Source organism: Bos taurus, chromosome 29 (genome assembly GCF_002263795.3).
Source record: "Bos taurus isolate L1 Dominette 01449 registration number 42190680 breed Hereford chromosome 29, ARS-UCD2.0, whole genome shotgun sequence".
Lineage (NCBI taxonomy): Eukaryota > Metazoa > Chordata > Mammalia > Artiodactyla > Bovidae > Bos > Bos taurus.
The window spans coordinates 29,099,584-29,113,673 of record NC_037356.1 but is presented as its reverse complement, the minus strand read 5'-3'; the positions used below and the strand labels follow the sequence as shown (position 1 = coordinate 29,113,673).

Here is a 14,090-nt window from a genome sequence, read left to right as displayed (position 1 = left end):
GCATTCTTAGCCATATTCTCATGAGCAATGTGAACCCTGACTATTGTAAAACATTTTAAAAGTACAAATAAGTTAAAAGAACATTAAAAACAGAGTTAATGGGCAATAGTGACTTGCTTTCAAGGAGCATAGTATGGTAAAAGGGAAAAAGTCACTTTATCTGGAGTAGCCTGAGAAAAAGTATCTCAGCCTGATAATCAAGGTTGATATCAACAGCAATAAAGCAGGTTAACAGCATATAACTTAGATACTAAGCCCTGAGAATAGCACTGCCCCTCTATGGTTCTCCTCCCCCATATCCATAACCTTAGTTTAATTGCAAGAAAAATATCAGACAAACCCCAAACAAGGGACATTCTGTAAAATAACTGCACAGTAATCTTCAAAATTATCAACATCACAAAAAAGCAGAGAAATTCTGAGAAATTGTCATAGTCCAGAGCAGGTAGGGAGATGTGGTGAGTAAAAGAAATGTAAGAATCCTGGAAGAGAAAAAGAAAAATTAGGCAAGAAGCTAAGGAACTCTGAATACAATATGGAGTTTAGTTAATAATAAAGAGTACTGTTGCTACTGTTGTCACCGCTAATGAAATAATATTTTTTCATTCGTGGTGACAATACCAATGCAATGTAATCTGTTTGCTGTCCAGGAAGCTGGGTGAGAAACTGGATACCAGTCCTGGCCTCTTTACTCTCTGGACATCCGTCTGCCCCAGGCCCCAAAACAAGAGCCTCTCCTGTGGGTGGGTGTGTATGTACTCAGCGGCTCAGCTGGGTCCAACTCTTTTGCAACCCCATGGGCTGTGACCTGCCAGGCTCCTCTGTCCATGGCGTTCTCCAGGCAAGAATATTACAGTTGGTTACCATTTCCTTCTCCAGGGGATCTCCCAACCCAGGGATCGAACCCACATTTCCTGCTCGGGCAGGCGGGTTCTTCACCACTGAGCCACTTGGAAGCCCTCTCCTGAGAATAGGCTTTGCTGAAATAGCTTTTTCCTCTGGGTCCAAAGTCCCCTACTATTCCCTGCCCTCCAGTCCCAGAGTTCAAACCAGTACCCGGCCTGGCTGACGCCTGCCTCAGGGCTCGGGGTGCACTCACTGTAGGTGCATCCCATGCCTTTTGCTTTCCCTTCCCCCTCCCTCTGGTTGAGCTCATAAGTGAGAGGTCACAGGGCCTCTCAATACTGAATCCGTGTTGACAATACGAGGGTAGTTGTCAAAGCAAACCCTGGTGGCTCAGATGGTAAAGCATGTGCCTTCAATGCGGGACACCCTGGTTCAATCGCTGGGTCGGGAAGATCCCCTGGGGAAGGAAATAGCAATCCACTGCAGTATTCTTGCCTGGAGAATTCCACGGACAGAGGAGCCTAGTGGGCTACAGTCCACAGGGTCCCAAAGAGTTAGACATGACTGAGAGACAAATCCACTAAGTATTTTCTATAAACCAGTATCCACATCTACTGCTATCATGCATATCTGAATTAGGATGTGTCTTCAGCCTTATACATATTAAATGTATAGCAAATACTTTCCAAATAAAAAAGGAACTAAAGCATTATAGAGGACCAGTCTATTTTATAAAATATTAAATAATTCCTGCTATATTACTCTTATTTCTCTAGACTACAAAAGAAGCAAATAATTTAATTTAAAATTTTGTTGCTGTTGCCCAAAGGAACACCTATGTCCCAGTACCTTTGAAAGTACAATTTTGTGTCATCCTGAATTGATTAGTCATGTGTAATAAAAATAGCTAATTCCCAAATAAGAGTATTCATTCTAGGAGATCCAGCCAAAGGAAGGAGAAAGATGATGGAGCAAGGTCCCAGCATGCAGGTTGGGGGCTAGAGAAACTGTTCCAGGTCACAATGCAGGATGGGGGGTGTCTCCCATTCCCCTCTCTCCTTCTCCATCAGAACAACCCTTTCATGGCAGAGACCTTGACAGTCATGCTAATCATTCCCCAGAAGCTCTCCATACACTGCGTGGTACAGAGCAGGCGCTCAGCCCTATTTCTGACTCAACAAGAATAGTAGGACAAATACATGAATGCATGAGGGTCTGCCAGCCCAGAAAGCAATCAGAGGGGAAAGGGGCCCAGAGCCCCCACGAGCCACAGACTGGGAGTCCAGCTCCTCCCACACTGTGAGAGGAGAGAACTCCCCTCCACCGCCTTCCAAAGACAAATGTGATTCAGAGTAAAGTCTGCAGCAGTGTGGGGTGCTTGGATGAAGGATGTCATTGATACCCAGTCCCCACAATGATGAACTTTGCTGAATGGTCCAGAATCTCCTGTATGCTCAGCAGCCCCTCTCACAGGATAGTGGGGTTCCAGAGCTGCCCACAGAGCCCTGAGTCCCACATCACTCCGGTCATCACTGTGCAAGAACAGAGGGTGAGGAAGGAGTAGAAAATGGAGAAAGCAGGATATGAACAGATTATTGGAGCCACCAAAGAACAAAATTCTTCTTCCATAGCGTTACTTCCACCCTGGTCTATGCAAACTTGAAGGTTGTATTGATGATAATAGTGCATAGGACACAATGAGTACTGTGATATTGGAAAGAGGCATGTTATCTATCACTGGGGAAGCTAGGAAAAGAGAGTGGAAAGCAGAAGATAATGAGCTGGCCAAAACTTCTCATGGAAGTTTATGCTCCTCAAACATGTTGATGCTTCCTCAGGGAAAGATCTTGGTGCCATCATGAAAAACTCTACAAATAACAAATGCTGTAGAGGGTGAGGAGGAGAGGGAAACTGCCACACTGCTGGCGGAGATGTAAGCTATTGCAGCCACTATGGAAAACAGTCCAAATATATATATATATATATATATATATATATATATATATATATATATGACCCAGAAATCCCACTCCTGAACATATATCTGGAGAAAACTCTAATTCAAAAAGATACATGCAGCCCAATGTTTGTTGGAGCACTATTCACAATAGCCAACACGTGGAATCAACCTAAATGTCCATCAACAGATGAATTGATAAAGAAGATGTGGTCATATACACAATAGAATATTACTTAGCCATAAAAAAGAACAAAATAAGGCTATTTGCAGCAACGTAGAAAAATCTCAAGATTATTATACTAAGTGAAGTAAGCCAGAAAGAGAAAAACAAATACCACATGACATCGCTTCTATATAGAACCTAAAATATGACATAAAGGAACTTATTTACTAAACAAAAATATACTCAAGGTTTCCCCTGTGACTCAGATGGCAAAGAATACGCCTGCAATGCAGAAGATCCAGGTGTGATCCCTGGATCGTGAAGATCCCCTGGAGAAGGGAATGGCAACCCACCCCAGTACTCTTGCCCAGAGAATTCCATGGACGGAGAGGCCTGGCAGGCCACAGTCCATGTTATAGTCAGACTCACAAAGAGTTGGACACAACTGAGTGACTAGCACTTTCACTTTAGAAAACAAGCCCATGATTAACAAAAGTGAGAGTGGATAGGGGTGGGACAAACTGGAAGTTTGGGAGTGGTAGACACACACTCCCATATATAAAATAGATAAACAACAAGGTCCTACTGTTTTGCACCAAAAACTATATTCAATATCCTGTGATAACCCATAATGGAAAAGAATATGATACAATTATGTATGTATTAAAACTAATACAATTATGTAAAGTTTAAAAATAAAATAAAATTTAAAAAAAAAGAATATGAAAAAGGATACATACATGTGCGTATGTGTGTCTGGTCTGTCTACGTAAAGCTGAATCATTTTCCTGTACCCCAGAAACTAATACAGTAATGTAAATCAACTATACTTTTTAAAAAAGACTTTTATACTTTAAGGACAGTAAATATGAATCACCAACACTTATACTTTTTAGAAAAGATTTAGGAAATGTGGCCCCACTGGAAAATGCCGGTGACAGTTTTCTGATTATGCTAAAATAAAATGGAGATGTGATATGACTAAAATAGCTCTACTTGTGTATCTGAACCTCACATAAGTCATTTAGAAGTATCGTGAGTTAAATCGACACCAGAAAAGGCCATGCTTGCCTCAAAGAAGAATATGCTGCCCCACATTCCTGGCTGGCCTTCCTTCATCCATTCTTCCTCATAGTTTCTTAAACAACATTCCATAATGTGTCCAACCAGGTTGCACTGGAAGATAATGGTCATTTTAAATGGTGGAGTTAATGCTGAATAAGACATGCACCTCCGTGAATGACGTGTTGTGAAATTCTTCTGGTTTTTCAGGAGAGGAGCCTGCAGAGGTCCATCAGAAATTGAGCACTTGATAATGTCATATATTAAATTTATCCTGAGCCCGTGAGACTTACAAAGTTGGGAGAGAACTAACAGTTAGTTCTAATTCATGGTATTCCAAGCTTACTTAGTAAACGCCCCTTTCACTCCCCAGAGCTTCATTCAGCTGCTGCTAAATTGCTTCAGTCGTGTCCGACTCTGTGCAACCCCATAGACGGCAGCCCACCAGGCTCCTGCATCCCTGGGATTCTCCAGGCAAGAACACTGGAGTGCGTTGCCATTTCCTTCTCCAATGCATGAAAGTGAAAATTGAAAGCGAAGTCACTCAGTCATGTCCGACTCTTAGCGACCCCATGGACTGCAGCCCACCAGGCTCCTCCGTCCATGGGATTTTCCAGGCAAAGTACTGGAGTAGGATGCCATTGCCTTCTCCGGAGCTTCAATCTAGAGAATAAATTATATGGTCAGTCGACCTAGAGGTCATCAGGCATGATCTCTCTCTCAGTGCAGGAATCTTCTCCAGGGCATCAGCCAGACAAGTGGCGTCTAGAACCACCACAAGCTTCCAGGCCCACGCTGATCTCCATCAGATCGTGCAGTAATGTATCTAGGCAGAAACCCAACCAGGAAGTGTCCCAGCCAGAGACCAGACTCAGAAATTAGGTGAATCTGGGTTTAAAGACTCACTCTAACATCTACTGGCTATGAAACCCTGCATGGTACGTTGCTTCAGTCATGTCCGACTCTGTGTGACCAGGCTCCTCTGTCCATGGGGATTCTCCAGGCAAGAATACTGGAGACCTTGGCAAGTCATTAATCTATAGCCCCCAATTTCCCCATTAGGGAAATAGGAAATATAATTCCACTTAAGTCATTCAGTTCTGCATTCAATTCTTTATATTCATTTTCTGTTCAACTATTAACTAGAGAATTCAGTTAAGAAAAATTTAATTTAAAAACTGGAACTAAGTAATATCACGGGTTTATATTTAGTGACCTCTATTCTCTGCTTGTTTCTTGGGCTCCTTCTTATTCACTAAAAGGGCTGATGTTAATGCTGAAGCTCCAGCTCTTTGGCCACCTAATGCAATGAGCCGATTCATTGGCAAAGACCCTGATGCTGGGAAAGATTGAAGGCAAAAGGAAAAGGGATGGCAGCGGATGAGATGTTCAGATAGTGTCATCAACTCAATGGACATAAATCTGAGCAAATTCTGGGAGATAGTGGAGGACAGAGGAGCCTGATGTGTTGCAGTCCATGGGGTCCCAAAGAATCGGACACAACTGAGCAGCTAACACTCTCACTTTCCCTGAAAAACAGAAAAAGTTTCATCAACTGGGGATTTACTCTGAGAGCCTGTGATACCTCCTGAAGTGAGGAGTCAGTGGTAGAAGAGCACTGAGCTTGTTAAAAGACCCTGATTGTGTACATGTTTCAATGCTACCCTGCAGTTATCCCACCCTCTCCTCTCCCAGCCCGTGCTGTGTCCATAAGTCTGTTCTCAGTGTCTATATGTCCATTGCTGCCCTGCAAATACACAGCACCATATAAAATAGATGGCCAGTGGGGATTCGCTGTATGATTCAGGGAACTCAACCCGGGGCTCTGTGACAACCTAGATGGGTGGGATGGGGACGGAGGTGGGACGGAGGTTCCAGAGGGAGGGGACCATGTGTATACCTATGGCTGATTAATGTTCATGTATGGCAGACACCAACACATATTTTAAAGCAATTATCCTTCAGTCAAAAAAAAAAGACCCTGTTAGTGGACCTGCTCTGCCAATGACTGGCCCCCGTCTCTACCAAGGACAGGAGTTCCTTGATAGCTCAGTTGGTAAACAATCTGCCTGCAATGCAGGAGATTCTGGTTTGATTCCTGGTTTGGGAAGATTTGCTGGGGAAGGGATAGGCTACCCACTCCAGTATTTTTGGGCTTTCCTGGTGGCTCAGCTGGTAAAGAATCCACCTGCAATGCAGGAGACCTGGGTTCGATCCATGGGTTGGGAAGATCCCCTGGAGAAAGGAAAAGCTGCCCTCTCCAGTACTGTGGCCTGGAGAATTCCAGGGACTGTATAGTCCATGGGGTCACAAAGAGTCGGACAGGACTGAGCAACTTTCACTTTTCACTTTCTACCAGGACTAGTATAAGGCCAAAGCCCTGGGGTGGGGGAGGCGAGGCCCTTTGACCTACTTAAGGGACTGCCTTCTGAGGCCAATGGACAAGCTGCTAGGGCTGAGTGCAGCTCTGGTTCTGCCTCCTGCCTGGTGAGTGCTGTGTGTGTGGGGAGTCTCATAACCTGGTGACTCTGGTAAACTGGTCAGCTGGCTCAGTGGCTGACCACCCAAGGAAGAACTGCTTCTTGAAAGCCATGTACTACATTTTCACCATCTTTGTGTAAAACGCATTCTTTTAAACAATTTTTTTAAAAAACACATTAAAAAACTATAACAGAGTATAGCAGATTCACTTTGCTGTATACCTGAAAATATCACAGCATTGTAAATTAACTATGCTCTAATTAAAAAAAGGAGAAAACATGCTGACATAAAATATTTAAAAATTTTTTTCAGTTTTTAAAAGTTTTAAAATGTACTTAAGATGTTAAACTTAGATGTATTAAAACTTATTTGCTTAAAAAAAGAAATCAAAAAACTATAACAGGGTGATCAGCTCATCCCAGGTAGCCCAGGACTTTTCTGGCTTTAGCACTGAAAGTTTCACATCCTGGAAAACCCCTTTTTTCTTAGGCAAATGTGAGATGGTTAAACATTTACATACATGAGAATAGAAGTATAGGGACTAATATGTTTATATTGATTGTTGTTGCTCAGTCATTCAGTCGTGTCTGACTCTTTGCAACCCCATGGACTGTAGCACACCAGGCTTCCCTGTCCTTCACTATCTCCTGGAGTCTGCTCAAACTCACGTCCATTGAATTGGTGATGCCATCTAACCATGTCATCCTCTGCTGCCAGCTTCTCCTGCCCTCAGTCTTTCCCAGAATCAGGGTCTTTTCCAATAAGTTGGCTCTTTGCATTAGGTGGCCGAAGTATTAGAGCTTCAGCTTCAACATCAGTCCTTTCAATGAATATTCAGGGTTGATTTCCTTTAGGATTGAGTGTTTTGATCTCCTTATATTGATTAACTCTGGTTAATAGATTATTTAATAGTTTATTTTACTTGTATTATACATGACCTTATATACTTTTTTTTGAGTCCAGAAAAGTTTGGTTATATTCTCAGTGTAGGAATGGTAGCAATACTTCTTATGGGCAACAGGGTTTAACAAGGACCTAGAAGAAATAAAAAAGAGTCAATATATAATGAATAATGCAATAAATGAGATCAAAAACACTCTGGAGGCAACAAATAGTAGAATAATGGAGGCAGAAGATAGGATTAGTGAAATAGAAAATAGAATGGTAGAAATAAATGAATCAGAAAGGAAAAAAGAAAAGCAAATTAAAATAAATGAGGACAATCTCAGAGACCTCCAGGACAATATTAAACACCACAACATTCGAATCATAGGAGTCCCAGAAGAAGAAGACAAAAAGAAAGACCATGAGAAAGATAATAGCTATTAATTATTGTTAATAATTAATAAAATATATAGTTAAGAATTATTGAGGAGATAATAGTTGAAAATTCCCTAAAATGGGAAAGGAAATAATCACCCAAGTCCAAGAAACCCAGAGAGTCCCAAACAGAATAAACCCATGGCAAAACACCCCAAGACACATATTAATCAAATTAACAAAGTTCAAACACAAAGAACAAATATTAAAAGCAGCAAGAGAAAAACAATAAATAACACACAAGGGGATTCCCATAAGGATAACAGCTGATCTTTCAATAGAAACTCTTCAGGCCAGGAGGGAACGGCAAGACATACTTAAAGTGATGAAAGAAAATAACCTAAAGCCCAGATTACTCTACCCAGCAAGGATCTCATTCAAATATGAAGGAGAAATCAAAAGCTTTTCAGAAAAGCAAAAGCTGAGAGAATTCAGCACCACCAAACCAGCTCTCCAACAAATGCTAAAGGATATTCTCTAGACAGGAGATACAAAAACGGTGTATAAACTCAAACCCAAAACAATAAAGTAAATGGCAATGGGATCATACTTATCAATAATTACCTTAAATGTAAATGGGTTGAATGCCCCAACCAAAAGACAAAGACTGGCTGAATGGATACAAAAACAAGACCCCTACATATGTTGTCTACAAGACCCACCTCAAAACAGGGGACACATACAGACTGAAAGTGAAGGGCTGGAAAAAGATACTCCATGCAAATAGAGATCAAAAGAAAGCAGGAGTAGCAATACCCATATCAGATAAAACAGACTTTAAAACAAAGGCTGTAAAAAGGGACAAAGAAGGACACTACATAATGATCAAAGGATCAATCCAAGAAGAAGATACAACAATTATAAATATATATGCACCCAACATAGGAGCACCACAATATGTAAGACAAATGCTAACAAGTATGAAAGGGGAAATTAACAATAACACAATAATAGTGGGAGACTTTAATACCCCACTCACACCTACGGATAGATCAACTAAACAGAAAATTAACAAAGAAACACATACTTTAAATGATACAATAGACCAGTTAGACCTAATTGATATCTATAGGACATTTCAGCCCAAAACAATGAATTTCACCTTTTTCTCAATCGCACATGGAACCTTCTCCAGGATAGATCACATCCTGGGCCATAAATCTAGCCTTGGTAAATTCAAAAAAGTTGAAATCATTCCAAGCATCTTTTCTGACCACAATGCAGTAAGATTAGATCTCAATTACAGGAGAAAAAATATTAAAAATTCCAACATATGGAGGCTGAACAACACACTGCTGAATAACCAAGAAATCACAGAAGAAATCAAAAAAGAAATAAAAATATGTATAGAAACGAATGAAAATGAAAACACAACAACCCAAAACCTATGGGACACTGTAAAAGCAGTGCTAAGGGGAAAGTTCATAGCAATACAGGCTTACCTCAAGAAACAAGAAAAAAGTCAAATAAATAACCTAACTCTGCATCTAAAGCAACTAGAAAAGGAAGAAATGAAGAACCCCAGGGCTAGTAGAAAGAAAGAAATCTTAAAAATTAGGGCAGAAATAAATGCAAAAGAAACAAAGGAGACCATAGCAAAACTTAACAAAGCCAAAAGCTGATTCTTTGAAAGGATAAATAAAATTGACAAACCATTAGCCAGACTCATCAAGAAACAAAGGGAGAAAAATAAAATCAATAAAGTTAGAAATGAAAATGGAGAGATCACAACAGACAACACAGAAATACAAAGGATCATAAGAGACTACTATCAGCAATTATATGCCAATAAAATGGACAACGTGGAAGAAATGGACAAATTCTTAGAAAAGTACAACTTTCCAAAACTGGACCAGGAAGAAATAGAAAATCTTAACAGACCCATCACAAGCACAGAAATTGACACTGTAATCAGAAATCTTCCAGCAAACAAAAGCCCAGGTCCAGATGGCTTCACAGCTGAATTCTACCAAAAATTTAGAGAAGAGCTGACACCTATCCTACTCAAACTCTTCCAGAAAATTGCAGAGGAAGGTAAACTTCCAAACTCATTCTATGAGGCCACCATCACCCTAATACCAAAACCTGACAAAGATGCCACAAAAAAAGAAAACTACAGGCCAATATCACTGATCAACATAGATGCAAAAATCCTTAACAAAATTCTAGCAATCAGAATCCAACAACACATTAAAAAGATCATACACCATGACCAAGTGGGCTTTATCCCAGGGATGCAAGGATTCTTCAATATCTGCAAATCAATCAATGTAATACACCACATTAACAAATTGAAAAATAAAAGCCATATGATTATCTCAATAGATGCAGAGAAAGCCTTTGATAAAATTCAACATCCATTTATGATAAAAAAAAAAAAACTCTCCAGAAAGCAGGAATAGAAGGAGCATACCTCAACATAATAAAAGCTATATATGACAAACCCACAGCAAACATTATCCCCAATGGTGAAAAATTGAAAGCATTTCCTCTAAAGTCAGGAACAAGACAAGGGTGCCCACTCTCACCACTACTATTCAACATAGTTTTGGAAGTTTTGGCCACAGCAATCAGAGCAGAAAAAGAAATAAAAGGAATCCAAATAGGAAAAGAAGAAGTAAAACTCTCACTGTTTGCAGATGACATGATCCTCTACATAGAAAACCCTAAAGACTCCACCAGAAAATTACTAGAGCTAATCAATGATTATAGTAAAGTTGCAGGATATACAATCAACACACAGAAATCCCTTGCATTCCTATACACTAACAATGAGAAAATAGAAACAGAAATTAAGGAAACAATTCCATTCACCATTGCAATGAAAAGAATAAAATACTTAGGAATATATCTACCTAAAGAAACTAAAGACCTATATATAGAAAACTATAAAACACTGATGAAAGAAATCAAAGAGGACACTAACAGATGGAGAAATATACCATGTTCATGGATTGAAGGAATCAATATAGTGAAAATGAGTATACTACTCAAAGCAATCTATAGATTCAATGCAATCCCTATCAAGCTACCAACGGTATTCTTCACAGAGCTAGAACAAATAATTTCAGAATTTGTATGGAAATACAAAAAACCTTGAATAGCCAAAGCAATCTTGAGAAAGAAGAATGGAACTGGAGGAATCAACCTGCCTGACTTCAGGCTCTACTACAAAGCCACAGTCATCAAGACAGTATGGTACTGGCACAAAGACAGAAATATAGATCAATGGAACAAAATAGAAAGCCCAGAGATAAACTCATGTACCTATGGACACCTTATCTTTGACAAAGGAGGCAAGAATATACAATGGAGAAAAGACAATCTCTTTAACAAGTGGTGCCGGGAAAACTGGTCAACCACTTGTAAAAGAATGAAACTAGAACACTTTCTAATCCCATACACAAAAATAAACTCAAAATGGATTAAAGATCTAAACATAAGACCAGAAACTATAAAACTCTTAGAGGAGAACATAGGCAAAACACCCTCCGACATAAATCACAGCAGGATCCTGTATGACCCACCTCCCAGAATATTGGAAATAAAAGCAAAAATAAACAAATGGGATCTAATTAAAATTAAAAGCTTCTGCACAACAAAAGAAACTATAAGCAAGGTGAAAAGACAGCCTTCAGAATGGGAGAAAAGAATAGCAAATGAAGCAACTGACAAACAACTAATCTCAAAAATATACAAGCAACTCCTACAGCTCGATTCCCGAAAAATAAATGACCCAATCAAAAATGGGCCAAAGAACTAAATAGACATTTCTCCAAAGAAGACATACAGATGGCTAACAAACACATGAAAACTTGCTCAACATCACTCATTATCAGAGAAATGCAAATCAAAACCACAATGACGTACCATTTCATGCCAGTCAGAATGGCTGCGATCCAAAAGTCTACAAGCAATAAATGCTGGAGAGGGTGTGGAGAAAAGGGAACCCTCTTACACTGTTGGTGGGAATGCAAACTACTACAGCCACTATGGAGAACAGTGTGCCCTTAAAAAACTGGAAATAGAACTGCCTTATGATCCAGCAATCCCACTGCTGGGCATACACACTGAGGAAACCAGAAGGGAAAGAGACATGTGTACCCCAGTGTTCACCGCAGCACTGTTTATAATAGCCAGGACATGGAAGCAACCTAGATGCCCATCAGCAGATGAATGGATAAGAAAGCTGTGGTACATATACACAATGGAGTATTACTCAGCCATTAAAAAGAATACATTTGAATCAGTTCTAATGAGGTGGATGAAACTGGAGTCTATTATACATAGTGAAGTAAGCCAGAAAGAAAAACACTAATACAGTATACTAACTCATATATATGGAATTTAGAAAGATGGTAACGACAACCCTGTATGCAAGACAGCAAAAGAGACACAGATGTATAGAACAGTCTTTTGGACTCTGTGGGGCAGGGGGATGATTTGGCAGAATGGCATTAAAATATATATAATATCCTATAAGAAACGAATCGCCAGTCCAGGTTCGATGCAGGATACAGGAAGCTTGGGGCTGGTGCACTGGGATGACCCAGAGGGATGGGATGGGGAGAGAGGTGGAAGGGGGGTTCAGGATGGGGAACACATGTACACCCGTGGTGGATGCATGTTGATGTATGGCAAAACAAATACAATATTGTAAAGTAAAATAATAATAATAATAAAATTAAATTTAAAAAAGAAAATAAAAAGATTAGGATTATGAAAAAAAAAAAAGATCTTCTGACTTGAATTCTGGATGCTGTTCCTTTCAGTTAGCCTTCTACCTATCTGACTAGCATCCTCTCATTCTAAAGGTGCTTCCCTCATCCAACCTTGTATTTATTTTGATTTTTTGGCCACGCCATATGGCTTGAGGAATCCTAGCTCCCTGACCAGGGATTGAACCTGGGACTTCTGCAGTGAAAGCACAGAGTCCTAACCACTGGACCACCAGGGAATTCTTCAACCCTTTAACTTTAGTGTTCCTTAGAATTCCATGCAGTTCCTATCATTCAGCACCTGGGTCACTAGAAAACCACCTAACTCAGAATTTTAGCAGTTTATACATCCTTGGTTAGCATGTAGCCATTTATGATCCCAAACTTCACATCTCCAACTGTACAATTATCCAAGTGTTCATACCTTTGTATCCATTTACCAAGCCCATCATTTCTTATGTGGCCAATAAAGAATTCATTATGTTTGCAGAGAAAGGATCTCCCTTTCAGATTCTGTATGATTAAAAAACAAGCCACCCATTCAGCGAGGAGCTAAAACCAGTGTGAGAGATGAGAAAATGCAGTCAAAGTCCTAACCAATGGACTTCCAGGGAAGTCCCTGCAATGAAATAGTTGAGATAACAGTGACAGACTGTTTTTGGGGGGCTCCAAAATCACTGCAGATGGTGACTGCAGCCATGAAATTAAAAGAAGCTTGCTCCTTGGAAGAAAAGTTACGATCAACCTCAACAGCATACTAAAAAGCAGAGACATTACTTTGCCAACAAAGGTCCGTCTATTCAAAGCTATGGTTTTTCCAGTAGTCATGTATGGATGTGAGAGTTGGACTATAAAGAAAGCTGAGCACTGATGAATTGATACTTCTGAACAGCAAGGAGATCCAACCAGTCCATCCTAAAGAAAATCAGCCCTAAATATTCATTGGAAGGACTGAGACTAAAGCTGAAACTCCCAATACTTTGGCCACCTTATGTGAAGAACTGACTCCTTGGAAAAGACCCTGGTGCTAGGAAAGATTGAAGGCAGGAGGAGAAGGGGACGACAGAGGATGAGATGGTTGGATGGCATCACCGACTCTATGGACATGAGTTTGAGTAAGCTCTGGGAGTTGGTGATGGACATGGAAGCCTGGCATGCACAGTCCATGCAGTTGCAAAGAGTCAGACATGGCTGAACGACTGAACTGAACTGAACTGACTCAGGAAAAGGGTTGACATGTCCCCATGCCTCAGTCCTCAGAAATTAATAAGGTAAGACTTTGCATCATTGTTGTTGTCCGACCTCATGGACTGTAGCAACTCTTTGCGACCCCATGGACTGTAGCCCACCAGACTCTTCTGTCCAGGCAAAAATACTGGAGTGGGTTGCCATTCCCTTCTCCAAGGGAATCTTCCCAGCCCAGGGATCGAACCTGCATCTCCTGGGTCTCCTGCATTACCGCTGAGCCAGCATGGAAGCCCCAGGGTCCTGAGCACCAGTACCCAAGTCTCTGCCTCAGTCCATACAAGTCAGTTGTATC

The 14,090-nt window shown here is 40.5% G+C and overlaps 1 non-coding gene across 1 annotated transcript; it reads right to left on the bottom strand.

Annotated features, from left to right (window-relative positions):
• Window positions 1-12,716: 12,716 nt before the first annotated feature.
• Window positions 12,717-12,789, bottom strand: TRNAE-UUC (transfer RNA glutamic acid (anticodon UUC)). The gene has a single exon. It is a non-coding gene; the product is annotated as a tRNA-Glu (tRNA).
• Window positions 12,790-14,090: the final 1,301 nt, after the last annotated feature.